Consider the following 18,127-nt stretch of genomic DNA (forward strand, 5'->3'; position numbering starts at 1 on the left):
CCTTTATTGCGTTGGTTGCGAGTTCTTTGTTTGTTTGTGTAGGTGCGTGGGACTCTTGAGGAGGCTCCTACTGGATAGATACCTTGGTTCTCAAAAACTGAGGGATATACTTACGCTACTATTGCTGCATCACCCTTTCCTCTTCAAGGAAAAACAACGCAAGCTCAAGATGTAGCACTTGCGAAAGTGAGATCTGATAGAGATTGATAATTAGAACTAATCAAAAGATAAAATATTTTTGGGTTTTTTGGTTTATAGATCTGAAAATAAAAGATTGCAAAATAGTAGATCGGAAACTTATATGATGGAAAATAGACACGGGGGCCATATGTTTCACTAGAGGCTTCTCTCATGAAGGCAAATAATACGGTGGGTGAACAAATTACTATTGAGAAATTGATAGAAAAGCACAAAGTTATAACAATATCCAAGGCAATGATTATGCAATATAGGCATCACATCCGTGTCAAGTAGATCGACTCCTACCTGCATCTACTACTATTACTCCACACATCAACCGACTCCTGCCTGCATCTAGAGTATTAAGTTCATAAAGAACAGAGTAGGCATTAAGTAAGATGACATGATGTAGAGGAATTAACTCAAGCAATATGATGAAAACCCCATCTTTTTATCCTCGATGGCAACAATGCAATACGTGTCTCGCTACCCCTACTTTGTCACTGGGTGAAATCACGCAAGATTGAACCCAAAGCTAAGCACATCTCCCATTGCAAGAAATACCAATCTAGTTGGCCAAACCAAACCGATAATTCAAAGAGAAATACAAAGATGCCAAATCATGCATATAAGAATTCAGAGGAGATTCAAATAATATTCATAGATAAGCTGATCATAAATCCACAATTCATTGGATCTCGTAAAGCTCACCACAAATGAAGATTACATCGGATAGATCTCCAAGAACATTGAGGAGAACATGGTATTGAGAATCAAAGAGAGAGAAGAAGCCATCTAGGTACTATCTATGGACCCGTAGGTCTGAGGTATACTACTCACGCTTCATCGGAAGGTCAATATAGTTGATATATATGCCCTCCATGATCGAATCCCCCTCCGACAGGATGCCGGAAAAGGCCCCAAGATGGGATCTCACGGGAACAGAAGGTTGCGGCGGTGGAAAAGTATTTTGGTGGATGCTGCTGGTGGTTTGGGAATATATGTGAATATATAGGAGGAAGATCTAGGTTAGGGGGTCACGAGGGGCCCACAAGGTAGGGGACGTGCCCTACCTCCTGGGCACGCCCTCCACCCTTGTCGCCGCCTCGTGGCTCTTCTGACTTGAACTCCAAGTATCCTGGGTGTCTTCTAGTCCAAGAAAAATCACCGTGAAGTTTTATTCTGTTTGGACTCTTTTTGATATTCCTTTTATGCGAATCTCAAAAACAAGGAAAAGAACATAAACTGGCACTGGGCTCTAGGTTAATAGGTTAGTCCCAAAAATAATATAAACCGACATTGGTGCTTTCATTGAGAGTTTCGCTGCGGATCGCCGAAGAATCGATGGCTCTCCTAATCATCGGATAAGGCGTCAGCTCTGGGGACCTCTTTGTTGCTGGCCAACTCTTTGTGTTCGGCAGCATCATGCTCTCCAACCCAACTGGTCATCTAGATCAGATCAACAACTTTGCCCCCGAGCACCGAATTTGATTTGGCAATCTGGAGTATGCTGCGGATGCCCGAGGTGATGTAGTTTTTACCGAATTCGCTCCACCCGCTCTGGAGCTGTCCCACGATCCAATCTAGGGATCGACCCTAATCCCTCATCCGGCCTCGAGCTCGGACGTCTCCAACTTGAACGGAGACCGGTAATCCCTTCCGACCATGTCCCCAATGACCGACGAAAACCCATCTTCAGGCCAAAGTGCGGAAGTGATGTTTGGACGCCGAGAATCGCTCTCTCATGAACCCTTTCCTTGCAACACGTCTGTGGCCTTGAGCCCCAGCGACGGGTCGACATTCAATTACCAGGAGTCATCCCTAGTCGAACTCCCCATCTACAACTCGGATTGGAGCCCCAACACGAAAGCAGTATCCGAAGACCAGGTCTTGTCCTTGATTTCTTACGACTATCCGGCCCCGGTCCTCGAGGTTAACTCGGCCCTCGAAGATCGGGATCCGACTCTGGCCCCGGCCATGCCTTGCCCTGCCACGTCAGAAGTCAGCCCTCGGCGGCCGCCACATACCAGTCCGACGACCCTCGCTTTATTAAGTGAGGTGTTGGACTGAATCCAGATGATCGCTATTAGGGAGGACTCGCCTTCGGCTTGCGTTCAGCAGCCCTTCGAGACATACTTCGGGTAATTTTGCGTCCCACCCACCACCCACCTTGTGGCCACAGTCGAGGACTTAACCAACATGTTGGACTACACTTCGGAAAACTCCTACTCCATGGATGAGGATAGCGGAGCCACCGCTAACACCAACCACGTCCACTTACAATATTTACATGGTGGACACTCCGAAGGACGACGACACCCCCAGGAAGGATAGCGGCAAGCCCAGTGATGAGCCGCACAGGCGCCACAGACAACATCGTCGCTCCAAGGCATGCCGAAGCCATGCAAGCAACACAGACACCAGAGAAAACGGCACTCCAGGTAACGCGGACAACCTCGAGGACCACGACACCGGCAAGCAACCTCAAGCCGATGAAGAGGAGGAAGACCTGCTCAACCTAGATGACCTCGGTGATTCTGAAGACAACAACTACCTCCCCCCTCCGAAGAGGAGGTTAGTTTGGGCGGAGAGGATTTCATCGTCCCTGAAGACCCGCTGGATCAAGAGCAGTTCAAATGGCAGCTCATTGCCATCGTGCATAGCTTGAAGAAACAACAATAAAGAATAAAGGCCGAGCAAGACACCCTCAACGACAGATGGAATAAAGTCCTAGCTACCAAAGAAGGGTACAACTACGAGCGACAGACCAAAAGTTACTCAATGCGAAAGCTTCTGCCGCAATTCGATGATGAGGCCATAGAGCCAGCACCTGCACGACACACTCAGGCGGACCAGCTGGACCGCCCCCCTCGAGGATGGGATAGGCCGGCCAATAAAACCGAACAACTTCTCGCCTCAACCTTGCCATCCAGGCAAGGAGCCAGTTCGGCCTACCTACGAGTTCGACCTACGACGCAACATAAATGCTCGCGTAGGTCTGACAAGGTCCATCTATGGACCCAAAGACAACTCTCCTGTTCGACAGGGCAGCTACCAAGCTTGGCTAGACCAAAACGACAAAGCTTGGGAAAAATAGCGAGCCCGGATGACAGATGGTCTCCGGCACAACGTAGCCCAAGTCAGGGGCGCTGCTCACCCTCTATGCTTACAGATAGAGTGATGCAACACCAATTCCCGGAGGGCTTCAAGCCCGTAACCATCGAGCCCTACGATGGAACGACGGATCCTGCCGTATGGATAGAAGAACACTACACATCCACATGGCACGACGTGACGACCTTCACGCCATCAAATACCTACCATTGAATCTCAAAGGTCCGGCTCGACACTGACTAAATAGCCTCCTCGAAGACTCCATAGGATGCTGAGAGGAGCTTGAGGACGCTTTTCGAGCCAACTTTCAGGGTACTTATGTCTGGCCTCCAGACGCCGACGACCTGAGCCACATTATCCAGCAGTCCAGCGAGTCAGCCCAGAAATTCTGGAACTGGTTTTTGACCAAAAAGAACCAAATCATCGATTGTCCTCACGCCAAAGCCATAGCCGCCTTTAGGCACAGTATTCGAGACGAATGTCTAGCAAGGCAGCTCAGCCAGGACAAGCCAAAGACAATGGTGGCGCATACCTCCCTCATGACCCGTTTCTGTGTCGGGGAGGATAGTTGGTTGGCTCGTAGAAGCACCAACCAAGAAGCCCCTGGCACCTCTGAGGTCCCGAATGGGAATGGAAAGCCATGTCGTAACAAGAACAAGCGTCACCCCAACGATGGCGAAACCGACGAGACGGTAGTAAATATCGTATTCCGTAATCCGGAGGCCGGATCGCGGAAAAATCCTTCTAAAGGGAATCAGGATGGGCCAACTAAATTGAACGCAATCCTGGACAGGCCCTGCACGATTCATGGCACCACCGAAAAGCCAGCTAACCACACCAATCATAATTGTTGGGTGATAAAGCAAGCCGGCAAGCTCACAACCGAAGACTCAGGCAAAAGCCCACGTAGCTAGGATTATGACGAGCCCCGCATGCCGAACAATGGAGGCCAAAAACCCTTCCCTTCTGAGGTTAAGATGGTGAATATGATCTACGCCACCCATATACCAAGGAAAGAGAGGAAGCGCGCGCTGTGGGATGTGTACGCCCTTGAGCCCGTAGCATCGAAGTTCAACCCATGGTCAGCTTGCCCGATCATCTTTGACCACAATGACCATCCGACCAGTATCCGTCATGGAGGATCGGCGGCCCTGGTACTTGACCCCATTATCTATGGGTACCACCTCATGAGAGTCCTAATGGACGGAGGCAGCAACCTCAATCTGATTTATGCAGACACAGTGAGGAAAATGGGGATTGATCTAACAAGGATCAAACCCAGCAACACCACCTTCAAGGGGGTTATTCCGGGTGTAGAGGCCCGATGCTCAGGCATGGTAACGCTAGAAGTAGTATTCAGTTCGCCGGGCAACTTCCAATCCGAAGACTTGATCTTCGATATCGCCCATTCCAAAGTGTCTATCATGCCCTCCTCGGCTGAATGGCGTTCGCCAAGTTCAACGTTATCCCACACTACACATACCTCAAGCTAAAGATGCCTGGGCCTGCAGGAATCATAACAATAAACGGCAACACAGAGCGCTCACTCTGGACTGAGGAACACACTACAACCCTGGTAGCCGAAGACCAGTACATCGCTAGTAGGTCAAGGTACCAGCCCGCTATAAAGGCAAAAGATACACTTAAACGGGGCCGAGCCCGATCCCCGTCATGGGAACCCGCTTGCGTTTGCCGCAAATAAGGATACGCTCCCCACGGAACGCCCGCCTTCCCCTCGCATTATGTGCCTCGTCAGCACAACTTCGCGCTCAAGATACAATGGGCGACCGTGAGGTCCTGTAATACAATGTGTTTGGCTGAACTGAACTATCATATCACCACATCCAAGGATGACAACGGGCAGGACTCCGGACTCGCTCAACATCAAGCTACAACTTGTGACGCCCCCAATTCAATCGTACACTAATCATACATGCAAACGTGTACGATCAAGATCAGGGACTCGCGGGAAGATATCACAACACAACTCTAAAAATAAAATAAGTCATACAAGCATCATAATACAAGCCAGGGGCCTCAAGGGCTCGAATACAAGTGCTCGATCATAGACGAGTCAGCGGAAGCAACAATATCTAAGTACAGACATAAGTTAAACAAGTTGCCATAAGATGGCTAGCACAAACTGGGATACAGATCGAAAGAGGCGCAGGCCTCCTGCCTGGGATCCTCCTAACTACTCCTGGTCGTCGTCAGCAGCCTGCACGTAGTAGTAGGCACCTCCAGTGTAGTAGGAGTCGTTGTCAACGATGGCATCTGGCTCCTGGGCTCCAACATCTGGTTGCGACAACCAGGTAGAAAGAAAAGGGGAAAAGGGGGGAGAAAAGCAACCGTGAGTACTCATCCAAAGTACTCGCAAGCAAGGAGCTACACTACATATGCATGGGTATATGTGTAAGGAGGCCATATCAGTGGACTGAACTGCAGAATGCCAGAATAAGAGGAGGATAGCTAGTCCTATCGAAGACTACGCTTCTGGCAGCCTCCGTCTTGCAGCATGTAGAAGAGAGTAGATTGAAGTCCTCCAAGTAGCATCGCATAGCATAATCCTACCCGGTGACCCTTCCCTCGTCACCCTGTGGAAAAGCGATCACCGGGTTGTCTGTGGAACTTGTCTGGGTGTGTTTTATTAAGTATCCAGTTCTAGTTGTCGTAAGGTTAAGGTACAACTCCGGGTCGTCCTTTTACCGAGGGACACGGCTATTCGAATAGATAAACTTCCCAGCAGGGGTGCACCACATAACCCAACATGCTCGATCCCATTTGGCCGGACACACTTTCCTGGGTCATGCCCGGCCTCGGAAGATCAACACGTCGCAGCCCCACCTAGGCACAATAGAGAGGTCAACACGCCGGTCTAAATCCTATGCGCGCAGGGGTCTGGGCCCATCGCCCATTGCACACCTGCATGTTGCGAGGGCGGACGGAAGCAGACCTAGCCTCCCTTATACAAGAGTAGGCGTTCCAGTCCAATCCAGCGCGCGCCGCTCCGTTGCTGACGTCAAGAAGGCTTCGGCTGATACCACGACGTCGAGTGCCCATATCTTTCCCGTGTAGTTGGTTAGTGCGTATAGGCCAGTGGCCAGACTCAGATCAAATACCAAGATCTCGTTAAGCGTGTTATTATGAAGTAACCACGGACGCCGACCAAGGCCAGGCCCACCTCTCTCCTAGGTGGTCTCAACCTGCCCTGCCGCTCTGCCACAAAGGAACAGTCGGGGGCCGTCAGGAACCCAGGCCCACCTCTACCGGGATGGAGCCACCTGTCCTTTCAGCCCCCACATCGGAATCACTTGCGGGTACTCAACGAGCTGACCCGACTTTAGTCACCATCTGTATAGTATGTATATATGAATAGTATATACCCGTGATCACCTCCCAAGTGATCACGACCCAATAGTATAGCAAGGCAGACTGACAAGAATGTAGGGCCAATGATGATAAACTAGCATCCTATACTAAGCATTTAGGATTGCGGGTAAGGTATCAATGACTGTAGCAACAATGACAGGCTATGCAACAGAATAGGAGTAACCGGACAGTTACATGCTACACTACTCTAATGCAAGCAGTATAGATAAGAATAGGCGATATCTGGTGATCAAGGGCGGGCTTGCCTGGTTGCTCTGGCAAGAAGGACGAGTCGTCAACACCGTAGTCGAACTGGGGTCGCCGGTAGTCTCGGGGTCTATCGGAAAGAAGTAACAGAGAGGGAACACAATAAATAACAGAGCAATCAAAGCATCACAAAGCGTAACAAGACAATACGTGGTGTCCGGTGTGCCCTAGCGCGGTAGTAGGTGATACCGGCGAAAGGGGGAAACATCCGGGAAAGTATTCCCGGTGTTTCGCGTTTTCGGTCAGAGGAACCGGATGGGGAAAGTTGCGAGTTCGATAGGTTAGGGATGTGTGGCGGACGAACGGGTTGCGTATCCCGATTCGTCTCGTCGTTCTGAGCAACTTTCATGTACAAAGTATTTTCATCCGAGCTACAGTTTATTTTATATTAATTTTCAAAGTTTTTTAATCATTTTTAGAATTTATTTAATTATTTCATTCGAACATTATCCAGAACAGTGAAAGGTGATGTCAGCATGACATCACATGATGTCAGCGGGTCAAATGGTCAGTTGACCAGTCAAACTAGACAGGTGGGTCTAGTGGGACCCACATGTCATTGTCAGGGGCACTAATAGGGGTTTAGACTAACTAAATGTAACGCCCCGGATGCAACTTTCCATATTCGTAACTCCAACTCTTGTCTTTTCCGGATATGCGATATGTCATTTCCTCCGTGGTTGGGTTTTTGTCTTTCGTTTTGCTTTTTGTTTCATGTCATGCATTTCATCATAGCATCATGTGCATCGCATCCATATGTTTTCATAAAACCCGTTTCTGCTCGTAGTTGCCGTGTCCCCCCTTGCTTTCGTTGACCGTTCCGAGACCAACCGTGCTTGTGTTTCCCTCTTGTCAAACCACCTAACCTCTCTGCACAACCACAGACCCCCCTCGTGTGTGCGCCCGAAAGTTGTCCCGAACCCGACCCGCTCTGTCGTTACCGTTGGATCCGAATCATCCACGAACATCCTGAAAACATCTCCATTTTCTTATTTGGACTCCCTACCTATGTTTTTCTCGACCGTTCGATTTTAATCGGAGGGTCCATTTTGCCCCTAAGCTAGTCCACCTAGATGCTATATAAACCCCCCCTAGACCAAACCCTAGCCAAAAACTGCTATATAAACCCCCTTCCCCTTGCCATTTTTGGCCTCCACCTACCTTCTCCCTCAATTTCCGCGCATCCAGTCACCTCCCACCTCGGATTTGGCGCCGCCGCCCCTGCCCGCCACTTGGCACCGCCGCCACCGCGCCCGGGCCAACCAGCGCGCGCCACCTCACCCCGCAGCGTCACCCCGACCAATCCCGCAGCGCCACCTCGCGCCCCGGCGCCTCAGCGAGCCGCGGCCCGCGTGAGCCCATCGGCGCCCGACCGCGTCGCCTCCTGCTCCCTTGCCCCGATCTGGTTCGAAGGAGCTGAGCTCCTCTGCCCAGCGCCGCTCGACCCCGCCGCCTCGTCGGAGGAACGCCGCCGCCGTCGGACTCCAGCAGCAGGCCGGCCTCGCCTCCCTTCTCCTCCGTCCCCTCTTTCCCTTTGCTTTTTCTCTCTCTCCCTCTCATCTCCCTGCTTCCTCTCTCTCGCAGGGACTAGCAGGAGCGCCATGGCCGCTGCTTCAAGCCTTGCCGCCGTCGTTTTGTGCCGGGAACGGATGGATCCATGCTCCCCGCGACCGGATCTGCCCTGCCGTGTCATTCCGGCGCCCCGCCGCATCTCAGCCGCCCTCGTCCTCTGCTTCCCTGCTCGAGATCGTGTCGCCGCCGTGCCTGCTACCTCCTGCGCGAGGGAAACGAGCGCTCGACCGCATGCATTGACCGCGCACGCGTGCACCAGGAGGCCTTCGATCGTCTCCAGCGCCTGGGCCAGCGCCTCCCCAAGGCCCAGTGCCCCTTCCCGGCCTACCTCTCCACCGCCTGGGCCATGGTCCATGGTGAGAAGCGCCCAGCCCTCTCCTGTGCTTGTTGGGCTAGTCAGTTTCAACCCGCCTATGTTTTTTCGTGCCCTGTGAATTTGTCTAATTATCCAGAGTTGGCAGAATTGCAGAAAAACCCTCAAGCATCATGCATATAATAACTCCACAACCGTGCATCATATGTAAATAATTTATATATGTAAAATGCTTAGTTTTTCATCTAGTTTCATAATATGCCACTTTCATCCATGTTTAAAATGTTTAACTTGCTGTTTGTTTAAATTTGCTAATATGCCATGTTAAAATAATTTATTTCATAACTAAATAACCGTAGCTCGGAATTAAATGTTCTTTATATGTAAATGGGGTGGAAAATGCCTAGATTAACATGGTCCACTTTATTTTCCTGTTTAACAACATTAAAATATGGTTTAGGGCAGAACAGTACCGAATCTAAAATATGCACATGGGGATTTTCTGGAATTGTTGTTTTGTTGTTCCGGCCTCATTTAAACTTGCTAAGATAGGTAGTTTTATTATGTTTCACCTCTTGCCATGTTTAACAACATTTAATATTGTTGTGTACCTAACCGAGAGAGAACTAAATAATTGCTTGTGGTGTTTCGTCAATATGCAACTCGTTGCATATTGAGCTCCACTTAACTTGTAGTATTATTTGTTGCACTTTGCCATGCCATGCCTCATTAAACCAGACATGCATCATACTTGTTTGTACATCATGCCATGATTATGCTTGTGTGTTTACCATGTTGTTTGCTTCTTTTCGGGTTGCCTTCGGTTTCGTTCCGGAGTTGTGAGGATTCGTTTGACTACGTCCGCTTGTCTTCTTCATGGACTCGTTCTTCTTCCTTGCGGGATTTCAGGCAAGATGACCACTACCCTGGATCTCACTACTATCATTGCTATGCTAGTTGCTTCGTTCTATAGCTATGCTCCGTTACCTATCTTATGCTCATCAAGCCATCCCAAATTGCGATGAACCTCTACCCTTTGACACCCTTCCTAGCAAACCGTTGCTTGGCTATGTTACCGCTTTGCTCAGCCCCTCTTATAGCGTTGTTAGTTGCAGGTGAAGTTGAAGATTTCTCCATGGTGGACAGGATTTTGGTTGGGATATCACAATATCTCTTATATTATTAATGCATCTATATATTTGTTAAAGGGTGGAAGGCTCGGCCTTATGCCTGGTGTTTTGTTCCACTCTTGCCGCCCTAGTTTCCGTCATACCGGTGTTATGTTCCCGGATTTTGCGTTCCTTACGCGGTCGGGTGATTTATGGGACCCCCTTGACAGTTCGCTTTGAATAAAACTCCTCCAGCAAGGCCCAACATTGGTTTTACCATTTGCCTCACCACCACCTACTTTTCCCTTGGGAGTCGCTCTCTCGAGGGTCATCTTTATTATAGCCCCCCGGGCCAGTGCTTGTCTAAGTGTTGGTCCAAACTAGAGCCCTTTGCAGCGTCCCCTCAGGGAAACTTGAGGTCTGGTTTTAGTTGTACGGATTGCTCATCCGGTGTTGCCCTGAGAACGAGATATGTGCAGCTCCTATCGGGATTGTCGGCGCATCGGGCGGTCTTGCTGGTCTTGTTTTACCATTGTCGAAATGTCTTGTAAACCGGGATTCCGAGTCTGATCGGGTCTTCCTGGGAGAAGGTATATCCTTTGTTGATCGCGAGAGCTTATCATGGGCTAAGTTGGGACACCCCTGCAGGGTATAATCTTTCGAAAGCCGTGCCTGCGGTTATAGGCAGATGGGAATTTGTTAATGTCCGGTTGTAGATAACTTGACATCAGATCCGAATTAAAACGCATCGACCGTGTGTGTAGCCGTGATGTTTTCTTTTCGGCGGAGTCCGGGAAGTGAACACGGTTTCTGGGTTATGTTTGACGTAAGTAGGAGTTCAGGATCACTTCTTGATCATTGCTAGTTTCATGACCGTTCTGCTTGCTCTCTTCTCGCTCTTATTTGCGTATGTTAGCCACCATACTATACTTAGTCGCTGCTGCAGCCTCACCACTTTACCCCTTCCATTCCCTTTAAGCTTTGCTAGTTTTGATACCCATGGTAATGGGATTGCTGAGTCCTCGTGGCTCACAGATTACTACAACAACAGTTGCAGGTACATGTTTATGCGATGGTCATGACGCGAGAGCGATGCTTGCTTGTTTTGGAGTTCTTCTTCTTCTTCTTCTTCGATCAAGGGATAGGTTCCAGGTCGGCATCCTAGGCTAGCAGGGTGGATGTTGTTTGAGTTTCTGTTTGTGTTTCATCTGTAGTCGGATGATGCTCTGATGTATTGTGATGTTGTATTCGTGTGGCATTGTATGCCTTGTGTATGTATCCCCATCTATTATGTAATGTTGATGTAATGATATCCACCTTGCAAAAGTGTTTCAATATGCGGGTCTATCCTTGGTGGGACCTTCGAGTTCCTTTTAGATAGGGTCGCATATTGGGCGTGACACTAAATGGGTTAATTAGCTAATTAGGTTAATTAAACAAGATTAATTAAGTTAATTAGTTTAGTTAATTAATTAATTGAAATTATTAGTATTTTTTTTATTTTTTTATATATAATCGTTCCGGGGGCTAGGCCCCACATGCCATTGGCACATGTGTCAATAAATCATCTAACTAATTTAATCAGGGGGGTCCCACTTGCCATGGACTACAAGCTAACTTATCACTAAGTACACCTAACAATCTTTTAATTAGGCCCTTGTTTAGTGGGTTGGCCGCATGTACAGAGAGCCAACCGGCCTCACACACGGCCGTGCACATAGCACAGGCAAGCCATGGCCATGGCACGGGAGTGTACATGAGCACCTAGAGATGCGCGTGGGCTGGGCGGCTACGACGTGAGCAACAACAGCAGGGTAGGAGCAGGCAGAAGAAGCAGCAAAGCAGCACGTAGACAACAGCAAGGAGGCAGCAGCGCAAAATACCAAAGTAGCAGCAGTACAAGGAGCAGCAGAGCAACGACAGGGCCGCGGGAGGCTGCGGCATGGCACGCGTGGGCGCGCGGTATGTGCGATCGTCGATAGGGGGAGAGGGAGGAGATAAGGCAGGAGCCTCACCGCAGGCCGTAGGGACAAGGCAGCGGGTGTCGAGGAGGAGGACGGGGACGACACGCGGTGGGGAAGAGATCCGGCGAGGAAGCGTTCCGGTGGCGTGGTAGTGGCGACGACGGGCGACGGCATCGGGTCGACGACGAGGCGAGGCCGCGGCTTCAGGCGGGCGCCGCGCAAGGGGGAGGAGGGGCACGGACGAGTCCGGGAGGAGGGGCGCCGGCGACGCCTTGCATCGGGCGTGAGCGTGCGGGAGGAGGGGATCGAATAGGGGCGCCCTTCTCCCTGGGAAGATGCGTGTGTGTGTTTGTGTTGCGTGTGGCGGCGCTGGGAGGGAGATGAGGGGAACGGTGGGGGATCGAGAGAGAGAGTGGATCGATCTAGGGTTAGGTGGGTTGAGGCCATATAGGCCATGGGGTGGCCGGCTGGGCTGTTTAGCTAGGCCACTCGGCCATTTAGACCAAGGCCCAGCGGGGAGGGGGGCTTCTTTTTATTTTATTTTATTGTTTTGTTTTGTTTTCTCCTCTTGTTCCTTTTCTTTTATTTATTTTCCTTTCCACTTTAATTCACTTTAAAAATATTTAGGCATCCTGTAAAAGTGTGGTACCTTCATCTTAAATACCTAGGCATTATTTGGCACGCTCTGAACATTTTAGTTTGATGTTTGAAAACTTTTGTTGCTTACCATATTTTGAATTTGATTTTTGGACCGGTTTTTGAACTAATGAGAGATTAGCAACAGTAACAGAGGTGACGAGGCATCTTTAGCAGAGGTTTACTGTAGCTAGATTATCCGGGCGTCACACAACTGGAGGATTACATCTCAAGGTTCCTTTTGAAGGCACCCCTTGCCAGCACACAGTGTTTTAAACGGACGTCCAATTCGCTCCTCTCCACCTCTGATGTCTACTACGCAACCTTCTTCTTGTAGACGTTGTTGGGCCTCCAAGTGAAGAGGTTTGTAGGACAATAGCAAATTTCCCTCAAGTGGATGACCTAAGGTTTATCAATCCATGGGAGGCATAGGATGAAGATGGTCTCTCTCAAACAACCCTGCAACCAAATAACAAAGAGTCTCTTGTGTCCCCAACACACCCAATACAATGGTAAATTGTATAGGTGCACTAGTTCAGCGAAAAGATGGTGATACAAGCGCAATATGGATGGTAGATATAGGTTTTTGTAATCTGAAATTATAAAAATAGCAAGGTAACTAATGATAAAAGTGAGCATAAACGGTATTGCAATTCTAGGAAACAAGGCCTAAGGTTCATACTTTCACTAGTGCAAGTTCTCTCAACAATAATAACATAACTGGATCATATAAATATCCCTCAACATGCAACAAAGAGTCACTCCAAAGTCACTAATAGCGAAGATCAAACGAAGAGATTATTGTAGGGTACGAAACCAGCTCAAAGTTATCCTTCCTGATGGATCTATTCAAGAGTCCGTAGTAAAATAGTGTGAAGCTATTCTTTCCATTCGATCTATCATAGAGTTCGTACTAGATAAACACCTTAAGACACAAATCAACCAAAACCCTAATGTCACCTAGATACTCCAGTGTCACCTCAAGTATCCGTGGGCATGATTATACGATATGCATCACACAATCTCAGATTCATCTATTCAACCAACACAAAGTACTTCAAAGAGTGCCCCAAAGTTTCTACCGGAGAGTCAAGACGAAAACGTGTGCCAACCCATGTGCATAAGTTCACAAGGTCACTGAACTCGCAAGTTGATCACCAAAACATACATCAAGTAGATCACGTGATATCCCATTGTCACCACAGATAAGCACATGCAAGACATACATCAAGTGTTCTCAAATCCTTAAAGACTCAATCCGATAAGATAACTTCAAAGGGAAAACTCAATCCATTACAAGAGAGTAGAGGGGGAGAAATATCATAAGATCCAATTATAATAGCAAAGCTCGCAATACATCAAGATCGTGCCAAATCAAGAACACAAGAGAGAGAGAGAGAGAGATAGATCAAACACATCGCTACTGGTACATACCCTCAGCCCCGAGGGTGAACTACTCCCTCCTCGTCATGGAGAGCGCCGAGATGATGAAGATGGCCACCGGTGAGGGATCCCCCCTCCAGCAGGGTGCCGGAACAGGGCCCCGATTGGTTTTTGGTGGCTATATATTCTTGTGGCAGCGGAACTCCCGATCTATGGTTATTTTCTGGAGGTTTATGTATTTATAGGAATTTTTGGCGTAGGTCTCATGTCAGGGGGGTCTCCGAGCCGTCCACGAGATAGGGGGGGCGCCCAGGAAGTGGGCGCGCCCCCCACCCTCATGGGCAGCCCGGGACTCTTCTGGCCCAACTCTTTTACTCTGGGGGCTTCTTTTGGTCCATAAAAAATCATCAAAAATTGGCACGTCAAGTGGACTCAGTTTGGTATTCCTTTTCTGTAAAACTCAAAAGTAAGGAAAAAATAGAAACTGGCACTGGCCTCTAGGTTAATAGGTTAGTCCCAAAAATCATATAAAATAGCATATAAATGCATATAAAACATCCAAGATAGGTAATATAATAGCATGGAACAATCAAAAATTATAGATACGTTAGAGATGTATCAAGCATCCCCAAGCTTAATTCCTGCTCGTCCTCGAGTTGGTAAATGATAAAAACAGAATTTTTGATGTGGAATGCAACCTAACATATTTATCAATGTAATTTTCTTTATTGTGGCATGAATGTTCAGATCCGAAAGATTCAAGATAAAAGTTTCATATTGACATAAAAATAGTAATACTTCAAGCATGCTAACCAAGTAGTTTATGTCTTATCAAAATAACATAGCCAAAGAAAGCTTATCCCTACAAAATCATATAGTTTGGCCATGCTTCATTTTCGTCACACAAAATGCTCCCATCATGGACAACCCCAGTTTCAGCCAAGTAATTGGTTCATACTTTCTAACGCGCTTCAGCCTTTTCAACCCTCACGCAATACATGAGCATAAGCCATGGACATAGCACTATGGGTGGAGTAGAGTATGATGATAGGATTATGTGAGAAAACAAAAAAAGGAGAATGTCTCACATTAACACGGCTAATCAACGAGCTATGGAGATGTCCATCAATTGATGTCAATACAAGGAGTAGGGATTGCCATGCAACTGATGCACTAGAGCTATATGTGTATGAAAGCTCAAAAATAAACTAAGTGGGTGTGCATCCAACTTGCTTGCTCACGAAGACCTAGGGCATTTTGAGGAAGCCCATCATTGGAATATACAAGCCAAGTTCTATAATGATAAATTCCCACTAGCATATGAAGGTGACAACATAGGAGACTCTCTATCATGAAGATCATGGTGCTACTTTGAAGCACAAGTGTGGTAAAAGGATAGTAACATTGTTCCTTCTCTCTTTTTTTTATTTGGGCTTCTTTGGCCTCTTTTTTTCCTTTTTTGGGCTTCTTTGGCCTCTTTTATTTTTCATAAAGTCCGGAGTCTCATCCCAACTTGTGGGGGAATCATAGTCTCCATCATCCTTTCCTCACAAGGGACAATGCTCTAATAATGAAGATCATCACACTTCTATTTATTTACAACTCAATACTTAGGACAAAAAATGACTCTATGTGAATGCCTCCGGCGGTGTACCAGGATATGCAATTATTCAAGAGTGACATGTATGAAAGAATTATAAAGGTGGCTTTGCCACAAATACGATGTCAACTACATGATCATGCAAAGCAATATGACAATGATGGAGCGTCTCATAATAAACGGAACGGTGGAAAGCTGCATGGCAATATATCTTGGAATGGGTATGGATATGCCATAATAGGTAGGTATGGTGGCTATTTTGAGGAAGGTATAAGGAGGTTTATGTGTGATAGAGCGTATCGTATCACAGGGTTTGGATGCACCGACGAAGTTTGCACCAACTCTCAAGGTGAGAAAGGGCAATGCACGGTACCGTAGAGGCTAGCAAATTGCGGAAGGGTAAGAGTGCGTATAATCCATGCACTCACGTTGGTCAGCTTGGCGCCGGTTTCCATCACATTGAGAATGTGCTTCTGCAGCGCCTTCGTGTCAGCAGGGGACCTCCAGTCTAGACTTTTTGTAGTCCATGAGGCCAATCTAGCCGGGGGTCCTGATCTGAATTCGGGAGCCGCCTTCCAGACAACATCCCTCGGTTCGGTGATGTAGAACCACTCTTTCTGCCACACCTTGATGGTGTCAATGAACCTGCCCTCCGGCCACAAATACGTCTCCAACGTATCTATACTTTTTATTTTTCCATGCTGTTATATTATCATTCTTGGATGTTTTACAATCATTTTATAGCAACTTTATATCATTTTTTGGGACTAACCTATTGACATAGTTTCTAGTGCTAGTTGATGTTTTTTGCTTGTTTTTACTTCACAGAAAATCAATACCAAACGGAGTCCAAACACAGTGAAACTTTTTGGTGTTTTTCTCTGGACCGGAAGACACCTGTTGGGCCAAAGAAGTACCAGAGGGGGGCTACGAGGGGAGCACAATCCACCTGGGCATGCCTGGGTGATGGGTTGTGCCCACCTCGGCCACCTCCCGCACCGCCTCCTTGCTTTATAAATACCCCAATATTCTAGAAACCCTAGGGGAGTCGATGAAAAACAATTCCAGCCGCCGCAAGTTCTAGAAACCACATATCCAATCTAGACACCATCACGGAGGGGTTCATCATCCTCATTGGTGCCTCTCCGATGATGCGTGAGTACTTCATTGTAGACCTACGGGTCCGTAGTTAGTAGCTAGATGGCTTCCTCTCTCTCTTCTGATTCTCAATACAATGGTCTCTTGGAGATCTATTTGATGTAACTCTTTTTGCAATGTGCTTGTTGGGATCCGATGAACTTTGAGTTTATGATCAGATCTATGTTTTTATCCATGAAAGTTATTTGAGTCTTTTGATATCTTATATGCTTGATTACTTATAGCCTCGTATTTCTTCTTCGAATATTTGGCTTAGTTAGGCTGACTAGATCGATTTTTCTTGCCATGGGAAGAGGTGCTTTGGGATGGGTTTGATCTTACGGTGCTCAATCCCAGTGACAGTAGGGGAAATGACACGTATGTATCATTGCTATTAAGGATAACAAGATGGGGTCTATTCCTACATGAATGGATCCTGTCTACATCATGTCATCGTTCTTATTGCATTACTTCGTTTTTCCATAAACTTAATACACTAGATGCATGCTGGATAGTGGTTGATGTATGGAGTAACTGTAGTAGATGCAGGCAAGGGTCGGTCTACTAATCTTGGACATGATGCCTATATAATGATCATTGCCTGGATATCATCATAATTATTTGAAGTTCTATCAATTGCCCCAACAGTAATTTGTTTACCCATTGATAACCCACAAGTATAGGGGGTCGCAACAGTTTTCGAGGGTAGAGTATTCAACCCAAATTTATTGATTCGACACAAGGGGAGCCAAAGAATATTCTCACGTATTAGCAGTTGAGTTGTCAATTCAACCACACCTATATAACTTAATATCTGCAGCAACGTATTTAGTAGCAAAGTAGTATGGAAGTAACGGTAACAGTGGCAAAAGTAACAGTAGCAGTTTTGTAGTAATTGTAACAGTGACAACGGCAAAGTAACTAAGCAAAGAACAATATGTGAAAAGCTCGTAGGCATTGGACCAGTGATGGATAATTATGTCGGATGTGATTCCTCATGTAATAGTTATAACATAGGGTGACAAAGAACTAGCTCCAGTTCATTAATGTAATGTAGGCATGTATTCCGAATATAGTCATATGTGCTTATGGAAAAGAACTTGCATGACATCTTTTGTCCTACCCGCCCGTGGCAGCGGGGTCCTATTGGAAACTAAGGGATATTAAGGCCTCCTTTTAATAGAGTACCGGACCAAAGCATTAACACTTAATGAATACATGAACTCCTCAAACTACGGTCATCACCAGTAAGTATCCCGATTATTGTCACTTCGGGGTTAATGGATCATAACACATAATAGGTGACTATAGACTTGCAAGATAGGATCAAGAACTCACATATATTCATGAAAAAATAATAGGTTCAGATCTGAAATCATGGCACTCGGGCCCTAGTGACAAGCATTAAGCATAGCAAAGTCATAGCAACATCAATCTCAAAACATAGTGGATACTAGGGATCAAACCCTAACAAAACTAACTC

General features: G+C 47.2%; 1 pseudogene; it reads left to right on the top strand.

Annotated features, from left to right (window-relative positions):
• Positions 1-2,470: 2,470 nt before the first annotated feature.
• The window catches only part of LOC123039330 (GDSL esterase/lipase At1g71691-like), a 36,208-nt pseudogene continuing 20,551 nt past the window's right edge, over positions 2,471-18,127 (top strand).

The sequence above is a fragment of the Triticum aestivum genome, chromosome 2B, assembly GCF_018294505.1.
Source record: "Triticum aestivum cultivar Chinese Spring chromosome 2B, IWGSC CS RefSeq v2.1, whole genome shotgun sequence".
NCBI classification, from domain to species: domain Eukaryota; kingdom Viridiplantae; phylum Streptophyta; class Magnoliopsida; order Poales; family Poaceae; genus Triticum; species Triticum aestivum.